Raw genomic sequence first — 7,990 nt, 5'->3', positions numbered from 1 at the left:
CCCATTCTTCCTTTTCTCAAGCTCTGTTCTGTTCTCAAGCTCTGTTAAATTAGATGGGGAGCGGTGAAAAACAGCAGTCTTCAAGTCCTTCAATCCACAGATTTTCAATGGGCTCAAGTCTGGGCTTTGGGTGGGCCACTCAAGGACTTTCACATTCTTGTTCTGAAGTCATCCCAGCATTGCTTTGGCTGTAAGCTTGGGGTCATTGTCCTGTTGGAACGTAAATCGTTGCCTCAGTCTAAAGTTGTTTGCACTCTAAAGCAGGTCATCATCAAGGATTTGCCTGTATTTGGATCCATTCATTGTTCCCTCTATCCTTGCCAGTCTCCCAGTCCATACAGCTGAATAGCATCCCCATAGCATGATGCTGCCACCAGGCTTCACTGTAGGGATGGTGTTTGACGGGTGATGAGCTGTGCCTGGTTTTCTCAACTTGGTCTCAGAGCATTTCGTATTATTTTGTGTGTATATAAAACCAAAACACTCCATTTACTATGATATGTAACATTTCGTATGGTATCTTAATTTGTGGATGTCCATTATCCATTTTTAATGATATGTTATGAATAACAATTCACACGATATGTTGCGAATTTGTTAAGCGTATCATATGTCACAAATTACAATTTGTTGTTGCTAACAGCTAGGTGGCTAATGCTAACTAGCTCTAGGGGTTAAGGTTAGTGGAAGGGTTAGCTAAAAGGATTAGGGGAAGGGTTAGCTAACTTGATAAGTAGTTGCAACGTAGCTATAAAGTAATTGCAAAGTTGCTAAAGTTTTCGGCGATGAGATTCAAACACGCAACCTTGGGGTTGCTAGACATTTGTGTTATATGTCCACTCATCCACCCCGACCAACCACCCTACTTTTGTTTTGCCTTAAGTAACCTGTTTTATGTAACCATTATGGAGAAAATTATTGATTTACCTACTATGTTGTTTAATTGAACATACTATGCTCTTTTTACTTGGAGAATTATCCATTGTTATATTTTAGTATCGGCTTGTCTTGTGTGACTTAGTCATGGGTCTGGGCATACAGATAAGAGCCTTTTGGTTTCGACTGTAGTATGTGACATCCTGTTTTAACAATCTACAGGAACTTAGATGTGTGGAAACTGTAAGGGAAATATTACCTATTTACCTGCTTTGTTGAATATTGATCGTTGAATTATATGCTTAACAATAGTAAGAGATTTTCATAACTACAAATGCTGGAAAACAACACCCAGTGAACATAACCACAAGATGAACCCAAGATAGTTTATGATGCCCCGATCTGCATGGGAGGGGTGGAACCAGCCATGACAATTTTTTTTAGGTCTGCTATATAGGACCTCTGTTTTTTCTGTATTATTGAGCTCTCAGCCTTACACTCAAGAGTGTGGGGTCGACCAGCTTCATTATTGCAATTCTTAGTAAATAAAGATGATCGTTTGAAGAAATGACAAAGTCTCTCTTACTTGGTTAGAATGTCCTGCTAAACATTCAGGTAACACACAGACGCGCACACAAACACACCGACACATGCACACACACACACAAACACAGACACACACACACACACACACAACTCAGCTGTTCACATTTGTCTTGATTGACACGTTTTCCAGTTTGTTGTTGTTGATGTTAAACAGGTCCTCCAGTTTGTTGTTGTTGATGTTAAACAGGTCCTCCAGTTTGTTGTTGTTGATGTTAAACAGGTCCTCCAGTTTGTTGTTGTTGATGTTAAACAGGTCCTCCAGTTTGTTGTTGTTGATGTTAAACAGGTCCTCCAGTTTATAGTGGCTGTGTATCTATACCAGACTGTTGGTCAGAAAGCCAAGCTGAGAAATGTTAGTCAACTGATTCGCTCTGAGGAACATTGTGAACCAAACCCTGACTTCCTTGATGACCCTGACCAAAACCATGCCTATCCTGAACCAAACCAGGCCTACGCACATACAAACCTTGCCTACCCTGAAGACCAACACCAGGCTGACTTCGGACCAAACCATTCCTACCACCGCTAACCAGGACCAGAGTGTTGCTGTATGACTGAAGACACTTTGGGCGCTAACATTGAATTGCTCAGTGGAGTTTGGTGGGAGGAGCAATAGGAGGATGGGCTCATTGTAATGACTGGAAAGGAATGATTGGAACGGAGTCAAACGTGGTTTCCATATGTTTGATACCATTCCATGAATTCCATTCCAGCCATTACAATGAGCCCGTCCTCCTGTAGCTAGGGTCCTACATGCATGTACCTGTCTTAGTCGAGAACAGGTCTGTCTATTTCCGTGGCTCTACGGCTTCCATGCCCTAATATAAAACAAAACGAAACTTTGTGCAAGGCAATAAGATAACGGTGGCTAAATGCCAGAGGGGATGAGTCATTAAGAGGAGTTACTATGAGTGTAACGTAAGGAGGAATAATGTTTCAAACGTGTGTGGCAAGACTGGAAGGCAGATGTTATCTTTGAACCAGCTTGGCTTTTGTTATATGGTAATAAAAGTCTATTTGAACTCACAGGCTCCGGTATTTGTGAAATATGATTGACCGAATATTTCCACGACACCTAATCCACCCTTGAGTAAAATAAACAAATTTTGAACCCCTTTACATTTCACAAGACTGTTTTTACGTCTGCAGACGAACCACGTTACCCTTTACGGGATGGGTATCCCAAAACCGGGAAGGTTGTTGCAAACGTGCGCTAATGTGACTAGAATAACTTTGTATACAACAGCCAACTTTCCGGGACATAGACATGTCTTATATGGACAGAAAGATTAAATTCTTGTTAATCTAACTGCAGTGTCCAATTAACAGTAGCTATCACAGTGAAAAGAATACCATGCTATTTTTATTTACATTTAAGTAATTTAGCAGACGCTCTTATCCAGAGCGACTTACAAATTGGTGCATTCACCTTATGATATCCAGTGGAACAACCACTTTACAATAGTGCAGGATTACTTCATCCTATCCTAGGTATTCCTTAAAGAGGTGGGGTTTCAGGTGTCTCCGGAAGGTGGTGATTGACTCCGCTGTCCTGGCGTCGTGAGGGAGCTTGTTCCACCATAGGGGTGCCAGAGCAGCGAACAGTTTTGACTGGGCTGAGCGGGAACTGTGCTTCCTCAGAGATAGGGGGGCCAGCAGGCCAGAGGTGGATGAGCGCAGTGCCCTCGTTTGGGTGTAGGGACTGATCAGAGCCTGAAGGTACGGAGGTGCCATTCCCCTCACGGCTGCGTAGGCAAGCACCATGGTCTTGTAGCGGATGCGAGCTTAAACTGGAAGCCAGTGGAGAGAGCGGAGGAGCGGGGTGACGTGAGAGAACTTGGGAAGGTTGAACACCAGACGGGCTGCGGCGTTCTGGATGAGTTGTAGGGGTTTAATGGCACAGGCAGGGAGCCTAGCCAACAGCGAGTTGCAGTAATCCAGACGGAAGATGACAAGTGCCTGGATTAGGACCTGCGCCGCTTCCTGTGTGAGGCAGGGTTGTACTCTACGAATGTTGTAGAGCATGAACCTACAGGATCGGGTTACCGCCTTGATGTTAGTGGAGAACGACAGGGTGTTGTCCAGGGTCACGCCAAGGTTCTTAGCACTCTGGGAGGAGGACACAATGGAGTTGTCAACCGTGATGGCGAGATCATGGAACGGGCAGTCCTTCCCCGGGAGGAAAAGCAGCTCCGTCTTGCCGAGGTTCAGCTTGAGGTGGTGATCCGTCATCCACACTGATATGTCTGCCAGACATGCAGAGATGCGATTCGCCACCTGGTTATCAGAAGGGGGAAAGGAGAATATTAATTGTGTGTCGTCTGCATAGCAATGATAGGAGAAACCATGTGAGGATATGACAGAGCCAAGTGACTTGGTGTATAGCGAGAATAGGAGAGGGCCTAGAACAGAGCCCTGGGGGACACCAGTGGTGAGAGCACGTGGTGCAGAGACAGATTCTCGCCACGCCACCTGAAAGGACGCAATCCAAGCGTGGGCCGCGCCGGAGATGCCCAACTCGTAGAGGGTGGAGAGGAGGATCTGGTGGTTCACAGTATCAAAGGCAGCAGATAGGTCTAAAAGGATGAGAGCAGAGGAGAGAGAGTTAGCTTTAGCAGTGCGGAGAGCCTCCGTGACACAGAGAAGAGCAGTCTCACGGCAGTCTCACGGCAACTGGTTTGATACATTCACCTCTGAAGGTAATTAATGTACTTATATTCAGTAATCTTGCTCTGATTTGTCATCCTGAGGGTCCCAGAGATAAAATGTAGCAAAGTTTTGTTTGATCAAATCTATTTTTATGTTTAAATGTAGGAACTGGGGTCTACAGTTTGACCCCGCTGCTGTCTTTGGCTCCACACCCATCCCCGTCCGCCCATCTAGATGTGTGAAAGTTAGTGTATAAGCTAATGATCCATCATGTATGACATTCCTGGGAGTGTGTAAACTTTAATTTGTTATTACCATAGCATTTTTGTATGTTCTCTATAGTTATGTACTTGAACATGTATCGATTGACCAATTCGGCACATTTGGCCACACTCCTGGCAGAATTGATACAAAATATTGTGCAGTAATGTAATTCTTCACTGGATAAGTCTGAAACTTTGCACAGACTGCTGCCATCTGGTGCCAAAATCTAAATTACAGCTAGACTCCTATCTGTAAGTACTGCCATTCTCTTGCATTTCAGGGATGACGAAATAAAAAAATACAAAAATTGTTTTGGGGGGGGGGGGGGGGTGTATTATCTTTTACCAGATCCAATGTGTTATATTCTCCTACATTAATTTCACATTTCCACAAATTTCCAAGTGTTTCCTTTCAAATGGTATCATGAATATGCATATCCTTGCTTCAGTTCCTGAGCTACAGGCAGTTAGATTTGGGTATGACATTTTAGGCGATCCTTAAGAGTGCTGCCTTTAAATATTTAATTGAGTTTGATAGTGCTATCATTGTGTGATGCCTGACATTGGTGATAAGTGATTGATTGTCTGTAAATTACGCATTCTGAATTAGATTTCTTGATTCTTCACAATGGCACCCTCTTCTGGTTATCTTGAGTGACACAGGTGAGTTTTATACATAAAGAGTAGCATTCTGGTTGTGAGATGTGGCATAAGTGATGTTATGGGTATAGGCCTATGAAATGCTTTGATTAAGTTCCATTATGTGTCTTTCATATTTGATGGAAAACCATATATATTAAGGCATGAGGGAAGACAGGTCAGATGTTAGGTTCGGACTAGGGAAGGTACAGGTAGAGGAGGACAGGTGTAGACCAGGGTCAGATGTAAGGATCAGGGAGGGTACAGGTAGAGGAAGACAGGTATAGACCAGGGTCAGATGTAAGGATCAGGGAGGGTACAGGTAGAGGAAGACAGGTATAGACCAGGGTCAGATGTAAGGATCAGGGAGGGTACAGGAAGAGGAAGACAGGTATAGACCAGGGTCAGATGTAAGGATCAGGGAAGATACAGGTAGAGGTGGACAGGTATAGACCAGGGTCAGATGTAAGGATCAGGGGGGGTTCAGGTAGAGGAAGACAGGTATAGACCAGGGTCAGATGTAAGGATCAGGGAGGGTACAGGTAGAGGAAGACAGGTATAGACCAGGGTCAGATGTAAGGATCAGGGAGGGTACAGGTAGAGGAGGACAGGTATAGACCAGGGTCAGATGTAAGGATCAGGGAGGGTACAGGAAGAGGAAGACAGGTATAGACCAGGGTCAGATGTAAGGATCAGGGAGGGTACAGGTAGAGGAGGACAGGTATAGACCAGGGTCAGATGTAAGGATCAGGGAGGGTTCAGGTAGAGGAAGACAGGTATAGACCAGGGTCAGATGTAAGGATCAGGGAGGGTACAGGAAGAGGAAGACAGGTATAGAACAGGGTCAGATGTAAGGATCAGGGTGGGTACAGGTAGAGGAAGACAGGTATAGACCAGGGTCAGATGTAAGGATCAGGGAGGGTTCAGGTAAAGGAAGACAGGTAAAGCTAGATGAAACTGGATAGAGTTAATATACTGGATTATATGTTTGATGTGGGGGGGTGAGTGTACGGGGAGTGGGTGAGATTGAGGGTAAGAAGACGGGTGAGGGTAAGGGGAGGGGTGAGGGTAAGGGTGAGAAGAAGGGTGAGGGTAAGGGAAGGGGGTGAGTGTAAGGGGAGGGGTGAGATTGAGGGTGAGAAGAAGGGTGAGGGTAAGGGGAGGTGTGAGGGTAAGGGGAGGGTTGAGGGTGAGAAGAAGGGTGAGGGTAAGGGGAGGGGTGAGTGTAAGGGGAGGGGTGAGATTGAGGGTGAGAAGAAGGGTGAGGCTAAGGGGAGGGGTGAGGGTGAGAAGAAGGGTGAGGGTAAGGGGAGGGTTGAGTGTAAGGGGAGGGGTGAGATTGAGGGTGAGAAGAAGGGTGAGGGTAGGGTTGAGGGTGAGAAGAAGGGTGAGGGTAAGGGAGGGGAGGGTTGAGTGTAAGGGGAGGGGTGAGATTGAGGGTGAGAAGAAGGGTGAGGGTGAGGGTAGGGTTGAGGGTGAGAAGAAGGGTGAGGGTAAGGGGAGGGGGTGAGTGTAAGGGGAGGGGGTGAGATTGAGGGTGAGAAGAAGGGTGAGGGTAAGGGGGAGGGGGTGAGAAGAAGGGTGAGGGTAAGGGGAGGGTTGAGGGTGAGAAGAAGGGTGAGGGTAAGGGGAGGGTTGAGGGTGAGAAGAAGGGTGAGGGTAAGGGGAGAGTTGAGGGTGAGAAGAAGGGTGAGGGTAAGGGGAGGGGTGAGGGTGAGAAGAAGGGTGAGGGTAAGGGTAGGGGTGAGGGTGAGGAGAAGGGTGAGGGTAAGGGGAGGGTTGAGGGTGAGAAGAAGGGTGAGGATAAGGGTAGGGGTGAGGGTGAGGAGAAGGGTGAGGGTAAGGGGAGGGGGTGAGGGTAAGGGGAGGGGTGAGAGTGAGAAGAAGGGTGAGGGTAAGGGTAGGGGTGAGGGTGAGGAGAAGGGTGAGGGTAAGGGGTGAGGGGTGAGGGGTGAGAAGAAGGGTGAGGATAAGGGTAGGGGTGAGGGTGAGAAGAAGGGTGAGGGTGAGGGGATGAGGGGATGTGGTAGGGTCAGATTTATTTAGGTCAACATGACTGTTTCCCTTTCTGACTCGTGGTGGGTTGTGACTACTGTAGTAGTTATTGACTAACTGACCTGCTCCACCACTCACACCCATTGGTCACTAGTCCATCCATACAGACAGACAGAGAGGGGTATTTGACCCGTGGGTCCTCAAGGTTGGAAGACATGACAGTGTTCAGGAGCAGCGTTCCAGTACAGGTAGGAAACTCTGAAGTTTTGAAAACCTTAACAGACCCAAATTGAAAGCAATTGCATAAAACTGCTATAGATTTGTTCTACTCCTGACTAGTTTGATAGTTATTATGACCCTACCATTTGTTAAACGTATGATATGTCACGAATTACAATTTCTTATTGCTAACAGCTAGGTGGCTAACACTAACTAGCTCTAGGGGTTAAGTTTAGGGGAAGGGTTAGCTAACTTTCTAACTAGTTGCAACGTAGCTAAAAAGTAGTTACAAAGTTGCTAATTAGCTAAAATTGGCCGTGATAAGATTCAAGACATTCGTGTTATAAAGCCACCCATCCACCCCACTTTTGTTCTTGCCTAAATTAACCAGTCTTATGTAACCATACCAAACATAACATATTATACTAATTTGAGTTGTCCCAGATTTACTTTTACTTTGCATTCAGGTCAAAGAGCAACATTTTTGTCTCATCAGACCTTTTTCCAAACTTAAAGGTGGGCCTTTTCTCAGGAGTGGTTTCCATCTGGCCACTCCCATAAAGCCCAGATGGGTGAAGTCCTGTACAGACTTGTCCTTCTGGCAGGTTCTCCCATCTTAGCCAAGGAACTCTTTAGTTCTGCCAGAGTGGTCATTGGGTTCTCGGTCAGTTTCCTGACCAAGGTCCATTTTGCCCGGTTTGGTCGGACGGCCAGCTCAAGGCAGTCTGGGTAGTTTCATATTT

The 7,990-nt window shown here is 46.0% G+C and overlaps 1 pseudogene across 1 annotated transcript in view; it reads left to right on the top strand.

Annotated features, from left to right (window-relative positions):
- The window catches only part of LOC123723660 (thymidine phosphorylase-like), a 6,520-nt pseudogene extending 5,076 nt beyond the window's left edge, over positions 1-1,444 (top strand). Inside the window, exon 11 of the transcript XR_006770704.1 lies at positions 1-1,444. This exon is cut by the window's left edge and continues 986 nt beyond it. The product of XR_006770704.1 is annotated as a thymidine phosphorylase-like (transcript).
- Positions 1,445-7,990: the final 6,546 nt, after the last annotated feature.

Source organism: Salmo salar, chromosome ssa07 (assembly GCF_905237065.1).
Source record: "Salmo salar chromosome ssa07, Ssal_v3.1, whole genome shotgun sequence".
NCBI lineage: Eukaryota > Metazoa > Chordata > Actinopteri > Salmoniformes > Salmonidae > Salmo > Salmo salar.
The sequence above is the reverse complement of the archived record's forward strand: the minus strand, read 5'-3'. Positions and strand labels throughout refer to the sequence as shown.